At 44.6% G+C, this 26,548-nt stretch overlaps 14 non-coding genes across 14 annotated transcripts; all 14 read right to left on the reverse strand.

Moving 5' to 3' along the window:
* Positions 1–148: 148 nt before the first annotated feature.
* LOC113085703 (U1 spliceosomal RNA) lies at positions 149–312 on the reverse strand. Its single transcript, XR_003284398.1, has one exon. It is a non-coding gene; the product is annotated as a U1 spliceosomal RNA (small nuclear RNA).
* Positions 313–686: 374 nt separating this feature from the next.
* LOC113085735 (U2 spliceosomal RNA) lies at positions 687–877 on the reverse strand. The gene has a single exon (XR_003284430.1). It is a non-coding gene; the product is annotated as a U2 spliceosomal RNA (small nuclear RNA).
* A 1,895-nt stretch (positions 878–2,772) lies between these two features.
* Positions 2,773–2,936, reverse strand: LOC113085704 (U1 spliceosomal RNA). Its single transcript, XR_003284399.1, has one exon. It is a non-coding gene; the product is annotated as a U1 spliceosomal RNA (small nuclear RNA).
* A 374-nt stretch (positions 2,937–3,310) lies between these two features.
* LOC113085737 (U2 spliceosomal RNA) lies at positions 3,311–3,501 on the reverse strand. The gene has a single exon (XR_003284431.1). It is a non-coding gene; the product is annotated as a U2 spliceosomal RNA (small nuclear RNA).
* A 2,487-nt stretch (positions 3,502–5,988) lies between these two features.
* LOC113085705 (U1 spliceosomal RNA) lies at positions 5,989–6,152 on the reverse strand. The gene has a single exon (XR_003284400.1). It is a non-coding gene; the product is annotated as a U1 spliceosomal RNA (small nuclear RNA).
* Positions 6,153–6,526: 374 nt separating this feature from the next.
* Positions 6,527–6,717, reverse strand: LOC113085738 (U2 spliceosomal RNA). Its single transcript, XR_003284432.1, has one exon. It is a non-coding gene; the product is annotated as a U2 spliceosomal RNA (small nuclear RNA).
* Positions 6,718–11,364: 4,647 nt separating this feature from the next.
* Positions 11,365–11,527, reverse strand: LOC113085714 (U1 spliceosomal RNA). Its single transcript, XR_003284409.1, has one exon. It is a non-coding gene; the product is annotated as a U1 spliceosomal RNA (small nuclear RNA).
* A 374-nt stretch (positions 11,528–11,901) lies between these two features.
* Positions 11,902–12,092, reverse strand: LOC113085678 (U2 spliceosomal RNA). Its single transcript, XR_003284376.1, has one exon. It is a non-coding gene; the product is annotated as a U2 spliceosomal RNA (small nuclear RNA).
* A 3,463-nt stretch (positions 12,093–15,555) lies between these two features.
* LOC113085706 (U1 spliceosomal RNA) lies at positions 15,556–15,719 on the reverse strand. Its single transcript, XR_003284401.1, has one exon. It is a non-coding gene; the product is annotated as a U1 spliceosomal RNA (small nuclear RNA).
* A 374-nt stretch (positions 15,720–16,093) lies between these two features.
* On the reverse strand, positions 16,094–16,284 carry LOC113085679 (U2 spliceosomal RNA). The gene has a single exon (XR_003284377.1). It is a non-coding gene; the product is annotated as a U2 spliceosomal RNA (small nuclear RNA).
* A 4,604-nt stretch (positions 16,285–20,888) lies between these two features.
* On the reverse strand, positions 20,889–21,052 carry LOC113085707 (U1 spliceosomal RNA). The gene has a single exon (XR_003284402.1). It is a non-coding gene; the product is annotated as a U1 spliceosomal RNA (small nuclear RNA).
* Positions 21,053–21,426: 374 nt separating this feature from the next.
* On the reverse strand, positions 21,427–21,617 carry LOC113085680 (U2 spliceosomal RNA). Its single transcript, XR_003284378.1, has one exon. It is a non-coding gene; the product is annotated as a U2 spliceosomal RNA (small nuclear RNA).
* A 2,487-nt stretch (positions 21,618–24,104) lies between these two features.
* LOC113085708 (U1 spliceosomal RNA) lies at positions 24,105–24,268 on the reverse strand. Its single transcript, XR_003284403.1, has one exon. It is a non-coding gene; the product is annotated as a U1 spliceosomal RNA (small nuclear RNA).
* Positions 24,269–24,642: 374 nt separating this feature from the next.
* Positions 24,643–24,833, reverse strand: LOC113085681 (U2 spliceosomal RNA). The gene has a single exon (XR_003284379.1). It is a non-coding gene; the product is annotated as a U2 spliceosomal RNA (small nuclear RNA).
* Positions 24,834–26,548: the final 1,715 nt, after the last annotated feature.

The following is a 26,548-nucleotide window of genomic DNA, read 5'->3' on the forward strand; positions in this document are numbered from 1 at the left end:
CCACCAGGGTCCGATTTTTCAAGAGCGCAAGTGACTTTGTTTCACAGGCGCACAACACAAATCTCGCATGTGACAGAACTCCCCATTCTGAAAGGAAAATAAATAAAAAACTGTAAAAACCTCTTCTGCTTTGTTTCACCAACAATTTCAGGGGAGAGCGCGAACGCAGTCCCCCACTACCATAAATTATGCAGTCGAGATTCCCGCATTTGGGGAATTCGCAGGGGTCAGCATGGCCGGAGTGCAATGGACAAGCCTCGCCCTGGGTGAACCGCCTTCTTGATCATGGTGTCTCCCCTGCCAGGTAAGTATGAAGGCCCAGGCGGTCAGCCAGAGGTGTGATTTGCATCTCTACCATCCTCACCAACGGTTAGCCCTCCGCCCCCCCTCCAGGAAAGGAAGGACGGGTGCCTTCCGTTACTGGCCTGGAAACTGCCAAGCTCATGGGCCGGTGCTTCCCAACGCCAGTTTTAGATGACTCTCTTTAAACAAACACACCTGATTCGATGCGTCACCTCGTCTGTGAAAGACTTCAAGACCTCAGGTGGGTGCATCGTTAGTGGAAGAGTCCAAGACCCCAGGTGGACACATCAGGAAAAAAGTTTGCAATAAACCACAGCATCTGCAACGGCAGCTCTCATTCCTTGTTCTGCTATTCGACACAATAAATGGCAATCCCCAAAAAGGGAAAGCACACCGTTCCTGGAGACACTGCAATACCAGGCCGATGCATGGAGTGGACGGAGCAAGCCCCGGCTCCAGCTCCGTGATCTAAAAATCCATTTAATATGTAGTCCCCGGATGGGGGACGTATCAGATATTAAACTGATAAGAACAGATACTACACTTGATCTTAGCCAAAAGGCCGAGAAGCGATGCTGCTAAGACGCAGCAGGGAGGAAGCCGGACACGGCGATGCCCATCTCGGCTTTGGTAAGTTTTGGGAGACCTAAAAACGCTGGGGGATGGTACCCTGATAGCACACATACATCTAGGAGACGTCTATTTGACATATGAATTTACATCTGCAAGATGTAGTTTTAAGGCTGTTTGCTCATCTGCAATACGTCTATTGGACGTCTCCTTTTAGCAGTGTTTGGAAGGTTACTTTGGAAATGTAATAGGTTACAGATTACAAGTTACCCTGTTTAAAATGTTATAGTAGTATAACTTTTTCAATTACTTTATTAAAGTAATGTAACTAATTACTTTTGAGTACTTTTAGATTACTTTTCTAAATTTGTGAAAATTAAATAATAATAAATAAAAACATATACATCAACTCAAATACAGTTATCTAATAAGCATGTGTCATTCCTGTATAATAAACTCCTGAAACATTGGTGTTTTTTTAAACTGCTGTCTCTTTGTATATGATATGATAGGTAAAATGCATGACGTGACACAGAGCAGTTCTAGAAATGATGTTTATGTGCTCATGTACTCCTATATTGAGGCGGCAGAGGCTGACAACACTGCAAGCTTCAGTAGGCCTATTTGTATTAAATGAAACTGCATGTTTTTGCCATTAATTTACAGGAAGGGCGGACTGGGAAAAACAAAAAATTCTGTTAAAATTCTGGAAATTATTAGGGCGTATGTCTCAGAACAGTCAGTGCAATTTGGGAAAGAAATCAGTGAAATCTGTATGTGGATGTGTGTAAATATTCAAATGTAATTGCCTTTGTAATCGTTAAAAATTTCATAAGTAACTTTAATTTAATTACTAATTTTTTCTTCGTAACTGTAACTAATTACAGTTACATTCATTTTGTAATTAAATTACGTAATGCTGTTACATGTAACTAGTTACTCCCCAACACTGCCTTTTAGATGTCAGATAGATGTCAATTAGATGTCTTTTAGATGTTTATGATTTAGAAGGTATATAAAACTGACATCTGAAAGGCGTATGTCAGACGTTTGTAGATGGCAGATGCTTTCCAGATCAACAGTTCTTTAACAGACATCTTGCAGACGTAAGTGTGCTATCTGGGTAGTACCCTCCCCTGTCTACAACGTCACCGGGCCTCGTCCCGATCGGCCTGACGGAAAGTACGGCATGGCTCGTAACTCCCAAACGGTTGGTCGCAGAGCCACGTGCCTTATGACACCGGAATCCTTGGCTCGAGCCGAACGAGACGCAGGTCTCAGATTGGCCCGTCGCTCTGACGAAATTTTCGGGTATTTTGGATTTTGTCGAAAACCTTCTTTTGCAACCTGGCGCCAGGTATTTGGCCCAGTCCCACCCAAATCAGCACAGAAAGCTTCTCTGGAGTCTGAGTGTCAATAATCATCCAAAAATAGAGGAAATTTCCATTCACCTTGGCGAGGGGACCTCAAAGCGTGCTAAGGTGGCGTGTCCGAGGTGGCTCGAATGGCTATAACTCCAGGAAGGAGTGAGATCCCTTCACCCAAATCGGCACACCTGTGCAGGGGCTCAGTCCGAGGCCAGGTGAAAAAGGGCGCGGCGACAGGCCACTAGGTGTCGCTGTAAGCGACAACAAAATTAATACGAATCGAAAAAAAGGACAACCAAACAACATGGAGACAGTTACAGCTAGGCTGCAGTCAGTCCAATCTACTTTCAAAGTAAGGTCTGCGCTATGTTCGAACTAAACTACCCACCAGGGTCCGATTTTTCAAGAGCGCAAGTGACTTTGTTTCACAGGCGCACAACACAAATCTCGCATGTGACAGAACTCCCCATTCTGAAAGGAAAATAAATAAAAAACTGTAAAAACCTCTTCTGCTTTGTTTCACCAACAATTTCAGGGGAGAGCGCGAACGCAGTCCCCCACTACCATAAATTATGCAGTCGAGATTCCCGCATTTGGGGAATTCGCAGGGGTCAGCATGGCCGGAGTGCAATGGACAAGCCTCGCCCTGGGTGAACCGCCTTCTTGATCATGGTGTCTCCCCTGCCAGGTAAGTATGAAGGCCCAGGCGGTCAGCCAGAGGTGTGATTTGCATCTCTACCATCCTCACCAACGGTTAGCCCTCCGCCCCCCCTCCAGGAAAGGAAGGACGGGTGCCTTCCGTTACTGGCCTGGAAACTGCCAAGCTCATGGGCCGGTGCTTCCCAACGCCAGTTTTAGATGACTCTCTTTAAACAAACACACCTGATTCGATGCGTCACCTCGTCTGTGAAAGACTTCAAGACCTCAGGTGGGTGCATCGTTAGTGGAAGAGTCCAAGACCCCAGGTGGACACATCAGGAAAAAAGTTTGCAATAAACCACAGCATCTGCAACGGCAGCTCTCATTCCTTGTTCTGCTATTCGACACAATAAATGGCAATCCCCAAAAAGGGAAAGCACACCGTTCCTGGAGACACTGCAATACCAGGCCGATGCATGGAGTGGACGGAGCAAGCCCCGGCTCCAGCTCCGTGATCTAAAAATCCATTTAATATGTAGTCCCCGGATGGGGGACGTATCAGATATTAAACTGATAAGAACAGATACTACACTTGATCTTAGCCAAAAGGCCGAGAAGCGATGCTGCTAAGACGCAGCAGGGAGGAAGCCGGACACGGCGATGCCCATCTCGGCTTTGGTAAGTTTTGGGAGACCTAAAAACGCTGGGGGATGGTACCCTGATAGCACACATACATCTAGGAGACGTCTATTTGACATATGAATTTACATCTGCAAGATGTAGTTTTAAGGCTGTTTGCTCATCTGCAATACGTCTATTGGACGTCTCCTTTTAGCAGTGTTTGGAAGGTTACTTTGGAAATGTAATAGGTTACAGATTACAAGTTACCCTGTTTAAAATGTTATAGTAGTATAACTTTTTCAATTACTTTATTAAAGTAATGTAACTAATTACTTTTGAGTACTTTTAGATTACTTTTCTAAATTTGTGAAAATTAAATAATAATAAATAAAAACATATACATCAACTCAAATACAGTTATCTAATAAGCATGTGTCATTCCTGTATAATAAACTCCTGAAACATTGGTGTTTTTTTAAACTGCTGTCTCTTTGTATATGATATGATAGGTAAAATGCATGACGTGACACAGAGCAGTTCTAGAAATGATGTTTATGTGCTCATGTACTCCTATATTGAGGCGGCAGAGGCTGACAACACTGCAAGCTTCAGTAGGCCTATTTGTATTAAATGAAACTGCATGTTTTTGCCATTAATTTACAGGAAGGGCGGACTGGGAAAAACAAAAAATTCTGTTAAAATTCTGGAAATTATTAGGGCGTATGTCTCAGAACAGTCAGTGCAATTTGGGAAAGAAATCAGTGAAATCTGTATGTGGATGTGTGTAAATATTCAAATGTAATTGCCTTTGTAATCGTTAAAAATTTCATAAGTAACTTTAATTTAATTACTAATTTTTTCTTCGTAACTGTAACTAATTACAGTTACATTCATTTTGTAATTAAATTACGTAATGCTGTTACATGTAACTAGTTACTCCCCAACACTGCCTTTTAGATGTCAGATAGATGTCAATTAGATGTCTTTTAGATGTTTATGATTTAGAAGGTATATAAAACTGACATCTGAAAGGCGTATGTCAGACGTTTGTAGATGGCAGATGCTTTCCAGATCAACAGTTCTTTAACAGACATCTTGCAGACGTAAGTGTGCTATCTGGGTAGTACCCTCCCCTGTCTACAACGTCACCGGGCCTCGTCCCGATCGGCCTGACGGAAAGTACGGCATGGCTCGTAACTCCCAAACGGTTGGTCGCAGAGCCACGTGCCTTATGACACCGGAATCCTTGGCTCGAGCCGAACGAGACGCAGGTCTCAGATTGGCCCGTCGCTCTGACGAAATTTTCGGGTATTTTGGATTTTGTCGAAAACCTTCTTTTGCAACCTGGCGCCAGGTATTTGGCCCAGTCCCACCCAAATCAGCACAGAAAGCTTCTCTGGAGTCTGAGTGTCAATAATCATCCAAAAATAGAGGAAATTTCCATTCACCTTGGCGAGGGGACCTCAAAACGTGCTAAGGTGGCGTGTCCGAGGTGGCTCGAATGGCTATAACTCCAGGAAGGAGTGAGATCCCTTCACCCAAATCGGCACACCTGTGCAGGGGCTCAGTCCGAGGCCAGGCGAAAAGGGACGCGGCGACAGGCCACTAGGTGGCGCCGTAAGCTGAAAAATAGGGAAAATGTAATGTAAATGGACAATCAAACAAAGATGAAAACACCTGCAACACTGCGGGATGGTAGTACCCTCCCCTGTCTGCAACGTCACCGGGCCTTGTCCCGATCGGCCTGACGGTGGAACTGCAGCGACGGAAAGTACGGCATCGCTCGTAACTCCCAAACGGTTGGTCGCAGAGCCACGTGCCTTATGTCACCGGAATCCTTGGCTCGAGCCGAACGAGACGCAGGTCTCAGATTGGCCCGTCGCTCTGACGAAATTTTCGGGTATTTTGGATTTTGTCGAAAACCTTCTTTTGCAACCTGGCGCCAGGTATTTGGCCCAGTCCCACCCAAATCAGCACAGAAAGCTTCTCTGGAGTCTGAGTGTCAATAATCATCCAAAAATAGAGGAAATTTCCATTCACCTTGGCGAGGGGACCTCAAAGCGTGCTAAGGTGGCGTGTCCGAGGTGGCTCGAATGGCTATAACTCCAGGAAGGAGTGAGATCCCTTCACCCAAATCGGCACACCTGTGCAGGGGCTCAGTCCGAGGCCAGGTGAAAAAGGGCGCGGCGACAGGCCACTAGGTGTCGCTGTAAGCGACAACAAAATTAATACGAATCGAAAAAAAGGACAACCAAACAACATGGAGACAGTTACAGCTAGGCTGCAGTCAGTCCAATCTACTTTCAAAGTAAGGTCTGCGCTATGTTCGAACTAAACTACCCACCAGGGTCCGATTTTTCAAGAGCGCAAGTGACTTTGTTTCACAGGCGCACAACACAAATCTCGCATGTGACAGAACTCCCCATTCTGAAAGGAAAATAAATAAAAAACTGTAAAAACCTCTTCTGCTTTGTTTCACCAACAATTTCAGGGGAGAGCGCGAACGCAGTCCCCCACTACCATAAATTATGCAGTCGAGATTCCCGCATTTGGGGAATTCGCAGGGGTCAGCATGGCCGGAGTGCAATGGACAAGCCTCGCCCTGGGTGAACCGCCTTCTTGATCATGGTGTCTCCCCTGCCAGGTAAGTATGAAGGCCCAGGCGGTCAGCCAGAGGTGTGATTTGCATCTCTACCATCCTCACCAACGGTTAGCCCTCCGCCCCCCCTCCAGGAAAGGAAGGACGGGTGCCTTCCGTTACTGGCCTGGAAACTGCCAAGCTCATGGGCCGGTGCTTCCCAACGCCAGTTTTAGATGACTCTCTTTAAACAAACACACCTGATTCGATGCGTCACCTCGTCTGTGAAAGACTTCAAGACCTCAGGTGGGTGCATCGTTAGTGGAAGAGTCCAAGACCCCAGGTGGACACATCAGGAAAAAAGTTTGCAATAAACCACAGCATCTGCAACGGCAGCTCTCATTCCTTGTTCTGCTATTCGACACAATAAATGGCAATCCCCAAAAAGGGAAAGCACACCGTTCCTGGAGACACTGCAATACCAGGCCGATGCATGGAGTGGACGGAGCAAGCCCCGGCTCCAGCTCCGTGATCTAAAAATCCATTTAATATGTAGTCCCCGGATGGGGGACGTATCAGATATTAAACTGATAAGAACAGATACTACACTTGATCTTAGCCAAAAGGCCGAGAAGCGATGCTGCTAAGACGCAGCAGGGAGGAAGCCGGACACGGCGATGCCCATCTCGGCTTTGGTAAGTTTTGGGAGACCTAAAAACGCTGGGGGATGGTACCCTGATAGCACACATACATCTAGGAGACGTCTATTTGACATATGAATTTACATCTGCAAGATGTAGTTTTAAGGCTGTTTGCTCATCTGCAATACGTCTATTGGACGTCTCCTTTTAGCAGTGTTTGGAAGGTTACTTTGGAAATGTAATAGGTTACAGATTACAAGTTACCCTGTTTAAAATGTTATAGTAGTATAACTTTTTCAATTACTTTATTAAAGTAATGTAACTAATTACTTTTGAGTACTTTTAGATTACTTTTCTAAATTTGTGAAAATTAAATAATAATAAATAAAAACATATACATCAACTCAAATACAGTTATCTAATAAGCATGTGTCATTCCTGTATAATAAACTCCTGAAACATTGGTGTTTTTTTAAACTGCTGTCTCTTTGTATATGATATGATAGGTAAAATGCATGACGTGACACAGAGCAGTTCTAGAAATGATGTTTATGTGCTCATGTACTCCTATATTGAGGCGGCAGAGGCTGACAACACTGCAAGCTTCAGTAGGCCTATTTGTATTAAATGAAACTGCATGTTTTTGCCATTAATTTACAGGAAGGGCGGACTGGGAAAAACAAAAAATTCTGTTAAAATTCTGGAAATTATTAGGGCGTATGTCTCAGAACAGTCAGTGCAATTTGGGAAAGAAATCAGTGAAATCTGTATGTGGATGTGTGTAAATATTCAAATGTAATTGCCTTTGTAATCGTTAAAAATTTCATAAGTAACTTTAATTTAATTACTAATTTTTTCTTCGTAACTGTAACTAATTACAGTTACATTCATTTTGTAATTAAATTACGTAATGCTGTTACATGTAACTAGTTACTCCCCAACACTGCCTTTTAGATGTCAGATAGATGTCAATTAGATGTCTTTTAGATGTTTATGATTTAGAAGGTATATAAAACTGACATCTGAAAGGCGTATGTCAGACGTTTGTAGATGGCAGATGCTTTCCAGATCAACAGTTCTTTAACAGACATCTTGCAGACGTAAGTGTGCTATCTGGGTAGTACCCTCCCCTGTCTACAACGTCACCGGGCCTCGTCCCGATCGGCCTGACGGAAAGTACGGCATGGCTCGTAACTCCCAAACGGTTGGTCGCAGAGCCACGTGCCTTATGACACCGGAATCCTTGGCTCGAGCCGAACGAGACGCAGGTCTCAGATTGGCCCGTCGCTCTGACGAAATTTTCGGGTATTTTGGATTTTGTCGAAAACCTTCTTTTGCAACCTGGCGCCAGGTATTTGGCCCAGTCCCACCCAAATCAGCACAGAAAGCTTCTCTGGAGTCTGAGTGTCAATAATCATCCAAAAATAGAGGAAATTTCCATTCACCTTGGCGAGGGGACCTCAAAACGTGCTAAGGTGGCGTGTCCGAGGTGGCTCGAATGGCTATAACTCCAGGAAGGAGTGAGATCCCTTCACCCAAATCGGCACACCTGTGCAGGGGCTCAGTCCGAGGCCAGGCGAAAAGGGACGCGGCGACAGGCCACTAGGTGGCGCCGTAAGCTGAAAAATAGGGAAAATGTAATGTAAATGGACAATCAAACAAAGATGAAAACACCTGCAACACTGCGGGATGGTAGTACCCTCCCCTGTCTGCAACGTCACCGGGCCTTGTCCCGATCGGCCTGACGGTGGAACTGCAGCGACGGAAAGTACGGCATCGCTCGTAACTCCCAAACGGTTGGTCGCAGAGCCACGTGCCTTATGTCACCGGAATCCTTGGCTCGAGCCGAACGAGACGCAGGTCTCAGATTGGCCCGTCGCTCTGACGAAATTTTCGGGTATTTTGGATTTTGTCGAAAACCTTCTTTTGCAACCTGGCGCCAGGTATTTGGCCCAGTCCCACCCAAATCAGCACAGAAAGCTTCTCTGGAGTCTGAGTGTCAATAATCATCCAAAAATAGAGGAAATTTCCATTCACCTTGGCGAGGGGACCTCAAAGCGTGCTAAGGTGGCGTGTCCGAGGTGGCTCGAATGGCTATAACTCCAGGAAGGAGTGAGATCCCTTCACCCAAATCGGCACACCTGTGCAGGGGCTCAGTCCGAGGCCAGGTGAAAAAGGGCGCGGCGACAGGCCACTAGGTGTCGCTGTAAGCGACAACAAAATTAATACGAATCGAAAAAAAGGACAACCAAACAACATGGAGACAGTTACAGCTAGGCTGCAGTCAGTCCAATCTACTTTCAAAGTAAGGTCTGCGCTATGTTCGAACTAAACTACCCACCAGGGTCCGATTTTTCAAGAGCGCAAGTGAAGTAACCTTTGGAAGGTTACTTTGGAAATGTAATAGGTTACAGATTACAAGTTACCCTGTTTTAAAATGTTATAGTAGTATAACTTTTTCAATTACTTTATTAAAGTAATGTAACTAATTACTTTTGAGTACTTTTAGATTACTTTTCTAAATTTGTGAAAATTAAATAATAATAAATAAAAACATATACATCAACTCAAATACAGTTATCTAATAAGCATGTGTCATTCCTGTATAATAAACTCCTGAAACATTGGTGTTTTTTTAAACTGCTGTCTCTTTGTATATGATATGATAGGTAAAATGCATGACGTGACACAGAGCAGTTCTAGAAATGATGTTTATGTGCTCATGTACTCCTATATTGAGGCGGCAGAGGCTGACAACACTGCAAGCTTCAGTAGGCCTATTTGTATTAATGAAACTGCATGTTTTTGCCATTAATTTACAGGAAGGGCGGACTGGGAAAAACAAAAAATTCTGTTAAAATTCTGGAAATTATTAGGGCGTATGTCTCAGAACAGTCAGTGCAATTTGGGAAAGAAATCAGTGAAATCTGTATGTGGATGTGTGTAAATATTCAAATGTAATTGCCTTTGTAATCGTTAAAAATTTCATAAGTAACTTTAATTTAATTACTAATTTTTTCTTCGTAACTGTAACTAATTACAGTTACATTCATTTTGTAATTAAATTACGTAATGCTGTTACATGTAACTAGTTACTCCCCAACACTGCCTTTTAGATGTCAGATAGATGTCAATTAGATGTCTTTTAGATGTTTATGATTTAGAAGGTATATAAAACTGACATCTGAAAGGCGTATGTCAGACGTTTGTAGATGGCAGATGCTTTCCAGATCAACATTTCTTTAACAGACATCTTGCAGACGTAAGTGTGCTATCTGGGTAGTACCCTCCCCTGTCTACAACGTCACCGGGCCTCGTCCCGATCGGCCTGACGGAAAGTACGGCATGGCTCGTAACTCCCAAACGGTTGGTCGCAGAGCCACGTGCCTTATGTCACCGGAATCCTTGGCTCGAGCCGAACGAGACGCAGGTCTCAGATTGGCCCGTCGCTCTGACGAAATTTTCGGGTATTTTGGATTTTGTCGAAAACCTTCTTTTGCAACCTGGCGCCAGGTATTTGGCCCAGTCCCACCCAAATCAGCACAGAAAGCTTCTCTGGAGTCTGAGTGTCATAATCATCCAAAAATAGAGGAAATTTCCATTCACCTTGGCGAGGGGACCTCAAAACGTGCTAAGGTGGCGTGTCCGAGGTGGCTCGAATGGCTATAACTCCAGGAAGGAGTGAGATCCCTTCACCCAAATCGGCACACCTGTGCAGGGGCTCAGTCCGAGGCCAGGTGAAAAGGGACGCGGCGACAGGCCACTAGGTGGCGCCGTAAGCTGAAAAATAGGGAAATGTAATGTAAATGGACAATCAAACAAAGATGAAAACACCTGCAACACTGCGGGATGGTAGTACCCTCCCCTGTCTGCAACGTCACCGGCCTTGTCCCGATCGGCCTGACGGTGGAACTGCAGCGACGGAAAGTACGGCATCGCTCGTAACTCCCAAACGGTTGGTCGCAGAGCCACGTGCCTTATGTCACCGGAATCCTTGGCTCGAGCCGAACGAGACGCAGGTCTCAGATTGGCCCGTCGCTCTGACGAAATTTTCGGGTATTTTGGATTTTGTCGAAAACCTTCTTTTGCAACCTGGCGCCAGGTATTTGGCCCAGTCCCACCCAAATCAGCACAGAAAGCTTCTCTGGAGTCTGACTGTCAATAATCATCCAAAAATAGAGGAAATTTCCATTCACCTTGGCGAGGGGACCTCAAAGCGTGCTAAGGTGGCGTGTCCGAGGTGGCTCGAATGGCTATAACTCCAGGAAGGAGTGAGATCCCTTCACCCAAATCGGCACACCTGTGCAGGGGCTCAGTCCGAGGCCAGGTGAAAAAGGGCGCGGCGACAGGCCACTAGGTGTCGCTGTAAGCGACAACAAAATTAATACGAATCGAAAAAAAGGACAACCAAACAACATGGAGACAGTTACAGCTAGGCTGCAGTCAGTCCAATCTACTTTCAAAGTAAGGTCTGCGCTATGTTCGAACTAAACTACCCCACCAGGGGTCCGATTTTTCAAGAGCGCAAGTGACTTTGTTTCACAGGCGCACAACACAAATCTCGCATGTGACAGAACTCCCCATTCTGAAAGGAAAATAAATAAAAACTGTAAAAACCTCTTCTGCTTTGTTTCACCAACAATTTCAGGGGAGAGCGCGAACGCAGTCCCCCACTACCATAAATTATGCAGTCGAGATTCCCGCATTTGGGGAATTCGCAGGGTCAGCATGGCCGGAGTGCAATGGACAAGCCTCGCCCTGGGTGAACCGCCTTCTTGATCATGGTGTCTCCCCTGCCAGGTAAGTATGAAGGCCCAGGCGGTCAGCCAGAGGTGTGATTTGCATCTCTACCATCCTCACCAACGGTTAGCCCTCCGCCCCCCCTCCAGGAAAGGAAGGACGGGTGCCTTCCGTTACTGGCCTGGAAACTGCCAAGCTCATGGGCCGGTGCTTCCCAACGCCAGTTTTAGATGACTCTCTTTAAACAAACACACCTGATTCGATGCGTCACCTCGTCTGTGAAAGACTTCAAGACCTCAGGTGGGTGCATCGTTAGTGGAAGAGTCCAAGACCCCAGGTGGACACATCAGGAAAAAAGTTTGCAATAAACCACAGCATCTGCAACGGCAGCTCTCATTCCTTGTTCTGCTATTCGACACAATAAATGGCAATCCCCAAAAAGGGAAAGCACACCGTTCCTGGAGACACTGCAATACCAGGCCGATGCATGGAGTGGACGGAGCAAGCCCCGGCTCCAGCTCCGTGATCTAAAAATCCATTTAATATGTAGTCCCCGGATGGGGGACGTATCAGATATTAAACTGATAAGAACAGATACTACACTTGATCTTAGCCAAAAGGCCGAGAAGCGATGCTGCTAAGACGCAGCAGGGAGGAAGCCGGACACGGCGATGCCCATCTCGGCTTTGGTAAGTTTTGGGAGACCTAAAAACGCTGGGGGATGGTACCCTGATAGCACACATACATCTAGGAGACGTCTATTTGACATATGAATTTACATCTGCAAGATGTAGTTTTAAGGCTGTTTGCTCATCTGCAATACGTCTATTGGACGTCTCCTTTTAGCAGTGTTTGGAAGGTTACTTTGGAAATGTAATAGGTTACAGATTACAAGTTACCCTGTTTAAAATGTTATAGTAGTATAACTTTTTCAATTACTTTATTAAAGTAATGTAACTAATTACTTTTGAGTACTTTTAGATTACTTTTCTAAATTTGTGAAAATTAAATAATAATAAATAAAAACATATACATCAACTCAAATACAGTTATCTAATAAGCATGTGTCATTCCTGTATAATAAACTCCTGAAACATTGGTGTTTTTTTTAAACTGCTGTCTCTTTGTATATGATATGATAGGTAAAATGCATGATGTGACACAGAGCAGTTCTAGAAATGATGTTTATGTGCTCATGTACTCCTATATTGAGGCGGCAGAGGCTGACAACACTGCAAGCTTCAGTAGGCCTATTTGTATTAAATGAAACTGCATGTTTTTGCCATTAATTTACAGGAAGGGCGGACTGGGAAAAACAAAAAAATTCTGTTAAAATTCTGGAAATTATTAGGGCGTATGTCTCAGAACAGTCAGTGCAATTTGGGAAAGAAATCAGTGAAATCTGTATGTGGATGTGTGTAAATATTCAAATGTAATTGCCTTTGTAATCGTTAAAAATTTCATAAGTAACTTTAATTTAATTACTAATTTTCTTCGTAACTGTAACTAATTACAGTTACATTCATTTTGTAATTAAATTACGTAATGCTGTTACATGTAACTAGTTACTCCCAACACTGCCTTTTAGATGTCAGATAGATGTCAATTAGATGTCTTTTAGATGTTTATGATTTAGAAGGTATATAAAACTGACATCTGAAAGGCGTATGTCAGACGTTTGTAGATGGCAGATGCTTTCCAGATCAACATTTCTTTAACAGACATCTTGCAGACGTAAGTGTGCTATCTGGTAGTACCCTCCCCTGTCTACAACGTCACCGGGCCTCGTCCCGATCGGCCTGACGGAAAGTACGGGCATGGCTCGTAACTCCCAAACGGTTGGTCGCAGAGCCACGTGCCTTATGTCACCGGAATCCTTGGCTCGAGCCGAACGAGACGCAGGTCTCAGATTGGCCGTCGCTCTGACGAAATTTTCGGGTATTTTGGATTTTGTCGAAAACCTTCTTTTGCAACCTGGCGCCAGGTATTTGGCCCAGTCCCACCCAAATCAGCACAGAAAGCTCTCTGGAGTCTGAGTGTCAATAATCATCCAAAAATAGAGGAAATTTCCATTCACCTTGGCGAGGGGACCTCAAAGCGTGCTAAGGTGGCGTGTCCGAGGTGGCTCGAATGGCTATAACTCCAGGAAGGAGTGAGATCCCTTCACCCAAATCGGCACACCTGTGCAGGGGCTCAGTCCGAGGCCAGGTGAAAAAGGGCGCGGCGACAGGCCACTAGGTGTCGCTGTAAGCGACAACAAAATTAATACGAATCGAAAAAAAGGACAACCAAACAACATGGAGACAGTTACAGCTAGGCTGCAGTCAGTCCAATCTACTTTCAAAGTAAGGTCTGCGCTATGTTCGAACTAAACTACCCACCAGGGTCCGATTTTTCAAGAGCGCAAGTGAAGTAACCTTTGGAAGGTTACTTTGGAAATGTAATAGGTTACAGATTACAAGTTACCCTGTTTAAAATGTTATAGTAGTATAACTTTTTCAATTACTTTATTAAAGTAATGTAACTAATTACTTTTGAGTACTTTTAGATTACTTTTCTAAATTTGTGAAAATTAAATAATAATAAATAAAAACATATACATCAACTCAAATACAGTTATCTAATAAGCATGTGTCATTCCTGTATAATAAACTCCTGAAACATTGGTGTTTTTTTTAAACTGCTGTCTCTTTGTATATGATATGATAGGTAAAATGCATGACGTGACACAGAGCAGTTCTAGAAATGATGTTTATGTGCTCATGTACTCCTATATTGAGGCGGCAGAGGCTGACAACACTGCAAGCTTCAGTAGGCCTATTTGTATTAAATGAAACTGCATGTTTTTGCCATTAATTTACAGGAAGGGCGGACTGGGAAAAACAAAAAATTCTGTTAAAATTCTGGAAATTATTAGGGCGTATGTCTCAGAACAGTCAGTGCAATTTGGGAAAGAAATCAGTGAAATCTGTATGTGGATGTGTGTAAATATTCAAATGTAATTGCCTTTGTAATCGTTAAAAATTTCATAAGTAACTTTAATTTAATTACTAATTTTTTCTTCGTAACTGTAACTAATTACAGTTACATTCATTTTGTAATTAAATTACGTAATGCTGTTACATGTAACTAGTTACTCCCCAACACTGCCTTTTAGATGTCAGATAGATGTCAATTAGATGTCTTTTAGATGTTTATGATTTAGAAGGTATATAAAACTGACATCTGAAAGGCGTATGTCAGACGTTTGTAGATGGCAGATGCTTTCCAGATCAACAGTTCTTTAACAGACATCTTGCAGACGTAAGTGTGCTATCTGGGTAGTACCCTCCCCTGTCTACAACGTCACCGGGCCTCGTCCCGATCGGCCTGACGGAAAGTACGGCATGGCTCGTAACTCCCAAACGGTTGGTCGCAGAGCCACGTGCCTTATGACACCGGAATCCTTGGCTCGAGCCGAACGAGACGCAGGTCTCAGATTGGCCCGTCGCTCTGACGAAATTTTCGGGTATTTTGGATTTTGTCGAAAACCTTCTTTTGCAACCTGGCGCCAGGTATTTGGCCCAGTCCCACCCAAATCAGCACAGAAAGCTTCTCTGGAGTCTGAGTGTCAATAATCATCCAAAAATAGAGGAAATTTCCATTCACCTTGGCGAGGGGACCTCAAAGCGTGCTAAGGTGGCGTGTCCGAGGTGGCTCGAATGGCTATAACTCCAGGAAGGAGTGAGATCCCTTCACCCAAATCGGCACACCTGTGCAGGGGCTCAGTCCGAGGCCAGGTGAAAAAGGGCGCGGCGACAGGCCACTAGGTGTCGCTGTAAGCGACAACAAAATTAATACGAATCGAAAAAAAGGACAACCAAACAACATGGAGACAGTTACAGCTAGGCTGCAGTCAGTCCAATCTACTTTCAAAGTAAGGTCTGCGCTATGTTCGAACTAAACTACCCACCAGGGTCCGATTTTTCAAGAGCGCAAGTGACTTTGTTTCACAGGCGCACAACACAAATCTCGCATGTGACAGAACTCCCCATTCTGAAAGGAAAATAAATAAAAAACTGTAAAAACCTCTTCTGCTTTGTTTCACCAACAATTTCAGGGGAGAGCGCGAACGCAGTCCCCCACTACCATAAATTATGCAGTCGAGATTCCCGCATTTGGGGAATTCGCAGGGGTCAGCATGGCCGGAGTGCAATGGACAAGCCTCGCCCTGGGTGAACCGCCTTCTTGATCATGGTGTCTCCCCTGCCAGGTAAGTATGAAGGCCCAGGCGGTCAGCCAGAGGTGTGATTTGCATCTCTACCATCCTCACCAACGGTTAGCCCTCCGCCCCCCCTCCAGGAAAGGAAGGACGGGTGCCTTCCGTTACTGGCCTGGAAACTGCCAAGCTCATGGGCCGGTGCTTCCCAACGCCAGTTTTAGATGACTCTCTTTAAACAAACACACCTGATTCGATGCGTCACCTCGTCTGTGAAAGACTTCAAGACCTCAGGTGGGTGCATCGTTAGTGGAAGAGTCCAAGACCCCAGGTGGACACATCAGGAAAAAAGTTTGCAATAAACCACAGCATCTGCAACGGCAGCTCTCATTCCTTGTTCTGCTATTCGACACAATAAATGGCAATCCCCAAAAAGGGAAAGCACACCGTTCCTGGAGACACTGCAATACCAGGCCGATGCATGGAGTGGACGGAGCAAGCCCCGGCTCCAGCTCCGTGATCTAAAAATCCATTTAATATGTAGTCCCCGGATGGGGGACGTATCAGATATTAAACTGATAAGAACAGATACTACACTTGATCTTAGCCAAAAGGCCGAGAAGCGATGCTGCTAAGACGCAGCAGGGAGGAAGCCGGACACGGCGATGCCCATCTCGGCTTTGGTAAGTTTTGGGAGACCTAAAAACGCTGGGGGATGGTACCCTGATAGCACACATACATCTAGGAGACGTCTATTTGACATATGAATTTACATCTGCAAGATGTAGTTTTAAGGCTGTTTGCTCATCTGCAATACGTCTATTGGACGTCTCCTTTTAGCAGTGTTTGGAAGGTTACTTTGGAAATGTAATAGGTTACAGATTACAAGTTACCCTGTTTAAAATGTTATAGTAGTATAACTTTTTCAATTACTTTATTAAAGTAATGTAACTAATTACTTTTGAGTACTTTTAGATTACTTTTCTAAATTTGTGAAAATTAAATAATAATAAATAAAAACATATACATCAACTCAAATACAGTTATCTAATAAGCATGTGTCATTCCTGTATAATAAACTCCTGAAACATTGGTGTTTTTTTAAACTGCTGTCTCTTTGTATATGATATGATAGGTAAAATGCATGATGTGACACAGAGCAGTTCTAGAAATGATGTTTATGTGCTCATGTACTCCTATATTGAGGCGGCAGAGGCTGACAACACTGCAAGCTTCAGTAGGCCTATTTGTATTAAATGAAACTGCATGTTTTTGCCATTAATTTACAGGAAGGGCGGACTGGGAAAAACAAAAAATTCTGTTAAAATTCTGGAAATTATTAGGGCGTATGTCTCAGAACAGTCAGTGCAATTTGGGAAAGAAATCAGTGAAATCTGTATGTGGATGTGTGTAAATATTCAAATGTAATTGCCTTTGTAATCGTTAAAAATTTCATAAGTAACTTTAATTTAATTACTAATTTTTTCTTCGTAACTGTAACTAATTACAGTTACATTCATTTTGTAATTAAATTACGTAATGCTGTTACATGTAACTAGTTACTCCCCAACACTGCCTTTTAGATGTCAGATAGATGTCAATTAGATGTCTTTTAGATGTTTATGATTTAGAAGGTATATAAAACTGACATCTGAAAGGCGTATGTCAGACGTTTGTAGATGGCAGATGCTTTCCAGATCAACAGTTCTTTAACAGACATCTTGCAGACGTAAGTGTGCTATCTGGGTAGTACCCTCCCCTGTCTACAACGTCACCGGGCCTCGTCCCGATCGGCCTGACGGAAAGTACGGCATGGCTCGTAACTCCCAAACGGTTGGTCGCAGAGCCACGTGCCTTATGACACCGGAATCCTTGGCTCGAGCCGAACGAGACGCAGGTCTCAGATTGGCCCGTCGCTCTGACGAAATTTTCGGGTATTTTGGATTTTGTCGAAAACCTTCTTTTGCAACCTGGCGCCAGGTATTTGGCCCAGTCCCACCCAAATCAGCACAGAAAGCTTCTCTGGAGTCTGAGTGTCAATAATCATCCAAAAATAGAGGAAATTTCCATTCACCTTGGCGAGGGGACCTCAAAACGTGCTAAGGTGGCGTGTCCGAGGTGGCTCGAATGGCTATAACTCCAGGAAGGAGTGAGATCCCTTCACCCAAATCGGCACACCTGTGCAGGGGCTCAGTCCGAGGCCAGGCGAAAAGGGACGCGGCGACAGGCCACTAGGTGGCGCCGTAAGCTGAAAAATAGGGAAAATGTAATGTAAATGGACAATCAAACAAAGATGAAAACACCTGCAACACTGCGGGATGGTAGTACCCTCCCCTGTCTGCAACGTCACCGGGCCTTGTCCCGATCGGCCTGACGGTGGAACTGCAGCGACGGAAAGTACGGCATCGCTCGTAACTCCCAAACGGTTGGTCGCAGAGCCACGTGCCTCATGTCACCGGAATCCTTGGCTCGAGCCGAACGAGACGCAGGTCTCAGATTGGCCCGTCGCTCTGACGAAATTTTCGGGTATTTTGGATTTTGTCGAAAACCTTCTTTTGCAACCTGGCGCCAGGTATTTGGCCCAGTCCCACCCAAATCAGCACAGAAAGCTTCTCTGGAGTCTGAGTGTCAATAATCATCCAAAAATAGAGGAAATTTCCATTCACCTTGGCGAGGGGACCTCAAAGCGTGCTAAGGTGGCGTGTCCGAGGTGGCTCGAATGGCTATAACTCCAGGAAGGAGTGAGATCCCTTCACCCAAATCGGCACACCTGTGCAGGGGCTCAGTCCGAGGCCAGGTGAAAAAGGGCGCGGCGACAGGCCACTAGGTGTCGCTGTAAGCGACAACAAAATTAATACGAATCGAAAAAAAGGACAACCAAACAACATGGAGACAGTTACAGCTAGGCTGCAGTCAGTCCAATCTACTTTCAAAGTAAGGTCTGCGCTATGTTCGAACTAAACTACCCACCAGGGTCCGATTTTTCAAGAGCGCAAGTGAAGTAACCTTTGGAAGGTTACTTTGGAAATGTAATAGGTTACAGATTACAAGTTACCCTGTTTAAAATGTTATAGTAGTATAACTTTTTCAATTACTTTATTAAAGTAATGTAACTAATTACTTTTGAGTACTTTTAGATTACTTTTCTAAATTTGTGAAAATTAAATAATAATAAATAAAAACATATACATCAACTCAAATACAGTTATCTAATAAGCATGTGTCATTCCTGTATAATAAACTCCTGAAACATTGGTGTTTTTTTAAACTGCTGTCTCTTTGTATATGATATGATAGGTAAAATGCATGACGTGACACAGAGCAGTTCTAGAAATGATGTTTATGTGCTCATGTACTCCTATATTGAGGCGGCAGAGGCTGACAACACTGCAAGCTTCAGTAGGCCTATTTGTATTAAATGAAACTGCATGTTTTTGCCATTAATTTACAGGAAGGGCGGACTGGGAAAAACAAAAAATTCTGTTAAAATTCTGGAAATTATTAGGGCGTATGTCTCAGAACAGTCAGTGCAATTTGGGAAAGAAATCAGTGAAATCTGTATGTGGATGTGTGTAAATATTCAAATGTAATTGCCTTTGTAATCGTTAAAAATTTCATAAGTAACTTTAATTTAATTACTAATTTTTTCTTCGTAACTGTAACTAATTACAGTTACATTCATTTTGTAATTAAATTACGTAATGCTGTTACATGTAACTAGTTACTCCCCAACACTGCCTTTTAGATGTCAGATAGATGTCAATTAGATGTCTTTTAGATGTTTATGATTTAGAAGGTATATAAAACTGACATCTGAAAGGCGTATGTCAGACGTTTGTAGATGGCAGATGCTTTCCAGATCAACAGTTCTTTAACAGACATCTTGCAGACGTAAGTGTGCTATCTGGGTAGTACCCTCCCCTGTCTACAACGTCACCGGGCCTCGTCCCGATCGGCCTGACGGAAAGTACGGCATGGCTCGTAACTCCCAAACGGTTGGTCGCAGAGCCACGTGCCTTATGACACCGGAATCCTTGGCTCGAGCCGAACGAGACGCAGGTCTCAGATTGGCCCGTCGCTCTGACGAAATTTTCGGGTATTTTGGATTTTGTCGAAAACCTTCTTTTGCAACCTGGCGCCAGGTATTTGGCCCAGTCCCACCCAAATCAGCACAGAAAGCTTCTCTGGAGTCTGAGTGTCAATAATCATCCAAAAATAGAGGAAATTTCCATTCACCTTGGCGAGGGGACCTCAAAACGTGCTAAGGTGGCGTGTCCGAGGTGGCTCGAATGGCTATAACTCCAGGAAGGAGTGAGATCCCTTCACCCAAATCGGCACACCTGTGCAGGGGCTCAGTCCGAGGCCAGGCGAAAAGGGACGCGGCGACAGGCCACTAGGTGGCGCCGTAAGCTGAAAAATAGGGAAAATGTAATGTAAATGGACAATCAAACAAAGATGAAAACACCTGCAACACTGCGGGATGGTAGTACCCTCCCCTGTCTGCAACGTCACCGGGCCTTGTCCCGATCGGCCTGACGGTGGAACTGCAGCGACGGAAAGTACGGCATCGCTCGTAACTCCCAAACGGTTGGTCGCAGAGCCACGTGCCTTATGTCACCGGAATCCTTGGCTCGAGCCGAACGAGACGCAGGTTTTGGATTTCGAACCTTTTGCCAACCTGGCGCCAGGTATTTGCCCAGTCCCACCCAAATCAGCACAGAAAGCTTCTCTGGAGTCTGAGTGTCAATAATCATCCAAAAATAGAGGAAATTTCCATTCACCTTGGCGAGGGGACCTCAAAGCGTGCTAAGGTGGCGTGTCCGAGGTGGCTCGAATGGCTATAACTCCAGGAAGGAGTGAGATCCCTTCACCCAAATCGGCACACCTGTGCAGGGGCTCAGTCCGAGGCCAGGTTGAAAAAGGGCGCGGCGACAGGCCACTAGGTGTCGCTGTAGCGACAACAAAAATTAATACGAATCGAAAAAAAAGGACAACCAAACAACATGGAGACAGTTACAGCTAGGCTGCAGTCAGTCCAATCTACTTTCAAAGTAAGGTCTGCGCTATGTTCGAACTAAACTACCCACCAGGGTCCGATTTTTCAAGAGCGCAAGTGACTTTGTTTCACAGGCGCACAACACAAATCTCGCATGTGACAGAACTCCCCATTCTGAAAGGAAAATAAATAAAAAACTGTAAAAACCTCTTCTGCTTTGTTTCACCAACAATTTCAGGGGAGAGCGCGAACGCAGTCCCCCACTACCATAAATTATGCAGTCGAGATTCCCGCATTTGGGGAATTCGCAGGGGTCAGCATGGCCGGAGTGCAATGGACAAGCCTCGCCCTGGGTGAACCGCCTTCTTGATCATGGTGTCTCCCCTGCCAGGTAAGTATGAAGGCCCAGGCGGTCAGCCAGAGGTGTGATTTGCATCTCTACCATCCTCACCAACGGTTAGCCCTCCGCCCCCCCTCCAGGAAAGGAAGGACGGGTGCCTTCCGTTACTGGCCTGGAAACTGCCAAGCTCATGGGCCGGTGCTTCCCAACGCCAGTTTTAGATGACTCTCTTTAAACAAACACACCTGATTCGATGCGTCACCTCGTCTGTGAAAGACTTCAAGACCTCAGGTGGGTGCATCGTTAGTGGAAGAGTCCAAGACCCCAGGTGGACACATCAGGAAAAAAGTTTGCAATAAACCACAGCATCTGCAACGGCAGCTCTCATTCCTTGTTCTGCTATTCGACACAATAAATGGCAATCCCCAAAAAGGGAAAGCACACCGTTCCTGGAGACACTGCAATACCAGGCCGATGCATGGAGTGGACGGAGCAAGCCCCGGCTCCAGCTCCGTGATCTAAAAATCCATTTAATATGTAGTCCCCGGATGGGGGACGTATCAGATATTAAACTGATAAGAACAGATACTACACTTGATCTTAGCCAAAAGGCCGAGAAGCGATGCTGCTAAGACGCAGCAGGGAGGAAGCCGGACACGGCGATGCCCATCTCGGCTTTGGTAAGTTTTGGGAGACCTAAAAACGCTGGGGGATGGTACCCTGATAGCACACATACATCTAGGAGACGTCTATTTGACATATGAATTTACATCTGCAAGATGTAGTTTTAAGGCTGTTTGCTCATCTGCAATACGTCTATTGGACGTCTCCTTTTAGCAGTGTTTGGAAGGTTACTTTGGAAATGTAATAGGTTACAGATTACAAGTTACCCTGTTTAAAATGTTATAGTAGTATAACTTTTTCAATTACTTTATTAAAGTAATGTAACTAATTACTTTTGAGTACTTTTAGATTACTTTTCTAAATTTGTGAAAATTAAATAATAATAAATAAAAACATATACATCAACTCAAATACAGTTATCTAATAAGCATGTGTCATTCCTGTATAATAAACTCCTGAAACATTGGTGTTTTTTTAAACTGCTGTCTCTTTGTATATGATATGATAGGTAAAATGCATGACGTGACACAGAGCAGTTCTAGAAATGATGTTTATGTGCTCATGTACTCCTATATTGAGGCGGCAGAGGCTGACAACACTGCAAGCTTCAGTAGGCCTATTTGTATTAAATGAAACTGCATGTTTTTGCCATTAATTTACAGGAAGGGCGGACTGGGAAAAACAAAAAATTCTGTTAAAATTCTGGAAATTATTAGGGCGTATGTCTCAGAACAGTCAGTGCAATTTGGGAAAGAAATCAGTGAAATCTGTATGTGGATGTGTGTAAATATTCAAATGTAATTGCCTTTGTAATCGTTAAAAATTTCATAAGTAACTTTAATTTAATTACTAATTTTTTCTTCGTAACTGTAACTAATTACAGTTACATTCATTTTGTAATTAAATTACGTAATGCTGTTACATGTAACTAGTTACTCCCCAACACTGCCTTTTAGATGTCAGATAGATGTCAATTAGATGTCTTTTAGATGTTTATGATTTAGAAGGTATATAAAACTGACATCTGAAAGGCGTATGTCAGACGTTTGTAGATGGCAGATGCTTTCCAGATCAACAGTTCTTTAACAGACATCTTGCAGACGTAAGTGTGCTATCTGGGTAGTACCCTCCCCTGTCTACAACGTCACCGGGCCTCGTCCCGATCGGCCTGACGGAAAGTACGGCATGGCTCGTAACTCCCAAACGGTTGGTCGCAGAGCCACGTGCCTTATGACACCGGAATCCTTGGCTCGAGCCGAACGAGACGCAGGTCTCAGATTGGCCCGTCGCTCTGACGAAATTTTCGGGTATTTTGGATTTTGTCGAAAACCTTCTTTTGCAACCTGGCGCCAGGTATTTGGCCCAGTCCCACCCAAATCAGCACAGAAAGCTTCTCTGGAGTCTGAGTGTCAATAATCATCCAAAAATAGAGGAAATTTCCATTCACCTTGGCGAGGGGACCTCAAAACGTGCTAAGGTGGCGTGTCCGAGGTGGCTCGAATGGCTATAACTCCAGGAAGGAGTGAGATCCCTTCACCCAAATCGGCACACCTGTGCAGGGGCTCAGTCCGAGGCCAGGCGAAAAGGGACGCGGCGACAGGCCACTAGGTGGCGCCGTAAGCTGAAAAATAGGGAAAATGTAATGTAAATGGACAATCAAACAAAGATGAAAACACCTGCAACACTGCGGGATGGTAGTACCCTCCCCTGTCTGCAACGTCACCGGGCCTTGTCCCGATCGGCCTGACGGTGGAACTGCAGCGACGGAAAGTACGGCATCGCTCGTAACTCCCAAACGGTTGGTCGCAGAGCCACGTGCCTTATGTCACCGGAATCCTTGGCTCGAGCCGAACGAGACGCAGGTCTCAGATTGGCCCGTCGCTCTGACGAAATTTTCGGGTATTTTGGATTTTGTCGAAAACCTTCTTTTGCAACCTGGCGCCAGGTATTTGGCCCAGTCCCACCCAAATCAGCACAGAAAGCTTCTCTGGAGTCTGAGTGTCAATAATCATCCAAAAATAGAGGAAATTTCCATTCACCTTGGCGAGGGGACCTCAAAGCGTGCTAAGGTGGCGTGTCCGAGGTGGCTCGAATGGCTATAACTCCAGGAAGGAGTGAGATCCCTTCACCCAAATCGGCACACCTGTGCAGGGGCTCAGTCCGAGGCCAGGTGAAAAAGGGCGCGGCGACAGGCCACTAGGTGTCGCTGTAAGCGACAACAAAATTAATACGAATCGAAAAAAAGGACAACCAAACAACATGGAGACAGTTACAGCTAGGCTGCAGTCAGTCCAATCTACTTTCAAAGTAAGGTCTGCGCTATGTTCGAACTAAACTACCCACCAGGGTCCGATTTTTCAAGAGCGCAAGTGACTTTGTTTCACAGGCGCACAACACAAATCTCGCATGTGACAGAACTCCCCATTCTGAAAGGAAAATAAATAAAAAACTGTAAAAACCTCTTCTGCTTTGTTTCACCAACAATTTCAGGGGAGAGCGCGAACGCAGTCCCCCACTACCATAAATTATGCAGTCGAGATTCCCGCATTTGGGGAATTCGCAGGGGTCAGCATGGCCGGAGTGCAATGGACAAGCCTCGCCCTGGGTGAACCGCCTTCTTGATCATGGTGTCTCCCCTGCCAGGTAAGTATGAAGGCCCAGGCGGTCAGCCAGAGGTGTGATTTGCATCTCTACCATCCTCACCAACGGTTAGCCCTCCGCCCCCCCTCCAGGAAAGGAAGGACGGGTGCCTTCCGTTACTGGCCTGGAAACTGCCAAGCTCATGGGCCGGTGCTTCCCAACGCCAGTTTTAGATGACTCTCTTTAAACAAACACACCTGATTCGATGCGTCACCTCGTCTGTGAAAGACTTCAAGACCTCAGGTGGGTGCATCGTTAGTGGAAGAGTCCAAGACCCCAGGTGGACACATCAGGAAAAAAGTTTGCAATAAACCACAGCATCTGCAACGGCAGCTCTCATTCCTTGTTCTGCTATTCGACACAATAAATGGCAATCCCCAAAAAGGGAAAGCACACCGTTCCTGGAGACACTGCAATACCAGGCCGATGCATGGAGTGGACGGAGCAAGCCCCGGCTCCAGCTCCGTGATCTAAAAATCCATTTAATATGTAGTCCCCGGATGGGGGACGTATCAGATATTAAACTGATAAGAACAGATACTACACTTGATCTTAGCCAAAAGGCCGAGAAGCGATGCTGCTAAGACGCAGCAGGGAGGAAGCCGGACACGGCGATGCCCATCTCGGCTTTGGTAAGTTTTGGGAGACCTAAAAACGCTGGGGGATGGTACCCTGATAGCACACATACATCTAGGAGACGTCTATTTGACATATGAATTTACATCTGCAAGATGTAGTTTTAAGGCTGTTTGCTCATCTGCAATACGTCTATTGGACGTCTCCTTTTAGCAGTGTTTGGAAGGTTACTTTGGAAATGTAATAGGTTACAGATTACAAGTTACCCTGTTTAAAATGTTATAGTAGTATAACTTTTTCAATTACTTTATTAAAGTAATGTAACTAATTACTTTTGAGTACTTTTAGATTACTTTTCTAAATTTGTGAAAATTAAATAATAATAAATAAAAACATATACATCAACTCAAATACAGTTATCTAATAAGCATGTGTCATTCCTGTATAATAAACTCCTGAAACATTGGTGTTTTTTTAAACTGCTGTCTCTTTGTATATGATATGATAGGTAAAATGCATGACGTGACACAGAGCAGTTCTAGAAATGATGTTTATGTGCTCATGTACTCCTATATTGAGGCGGCAGAGGCTGACAACACTGCAAGCTTCAGTAGGCCTATTTGTATTAAATGAAACTGCATGTTTTTGCCATTAATTTACAGGAAGGGCGGACTGGGAAAAACAAAAAATTCTGTTAAAATTCTGGAAATTATTAGGGCGTATGTCTCAGAACAGTCAGTGCAATTTGGGAAAGAAATCAGTGAAATCTGTATGTGGATGTGTGTAAATATTCAAATGTAATTGCCTTTGTAATCGTTAAAAATTTCATAAGTAACTTTAATTTAATTACTAATTTTTTCTTCGTAACTGTAACTAATTACAGTTACATTCATTTTGTAATTAAATTACGTAATGCTGTTACATGTAACTAGTTACTCCCCAACACTGCCTTTTAGATGTCAGATAGATGTCAATTAGATGTCTTTTAGATGTTTATGATTTAGAAGGTATATAAAACTGACATCTGAAAGGCGTATGTCAGACGTTTGTAGATGGCAGATGCTTTCCAGATCAACAGTTCTTTAACAGACATCTTGCAGACGTAAGTGTGCTATCTGGGTAGTACCCTCCCCTGTCTACAACGTCACCGGGCCTCGTCCCGATCGGCCTGACGGAAAGTACGGCATGGCTCGTAACTCCCAAACGGTTGGTCGCAGAGCCACGTGCCTTATGACACCGGAATCCTTGGCTCGAGCCGAACGAGACGCAGGTCTCAGATTGGCCCGTCGCTCTGACGAAATTTTCGGGTATTTTGGATTTTGTCGAAAACCTTCTTTTGCAACCTGGCGCCAGGTATTTGGCCCAGTCCCACCCAAATCAGCACAGAAAGCTTCTCTGGAGTCTGAGTGTCAATAATCATCCAAAAATAGAGGAAATTTCCATTCACCTTGGCGAGGGGACCTCAAAACGTGCTAAGGTGGCGTGTCCGAGGTGGCTCGAATGGCTATAACTCCAGGAAGGAGTGAGATCCCTTCACCCAAATCGGCACACCTGTGCAGGGGCTCAGTCCGAGGCCAGGCGAAAAGGGACGCGGCGACAGGCCACTAGGTGGCGCCGTAAGCTGAAAAATAGGGAAAATGTAATGTAAATGGACAATCAAACAAAGATGAAAACACCTGCAACACTGCGGGATGGTAGTACCCTCCCCTGTCTGC

This window comes from Carassius auratus, unplaced genomic scaffold, assembly GCF_003368295.1.
Source record: "Carassius auratus strain Wakin unplaced genomic scaffold, ASM336829v1 scaf_tig00042159, whole genome shotgun sequence".
Lineage (NCBI taxonomy): Eukaryota > Metazoa > Chordata > Actinopteri > Cypriniformes > Cyprinidae > Carassius > Carassius auratus.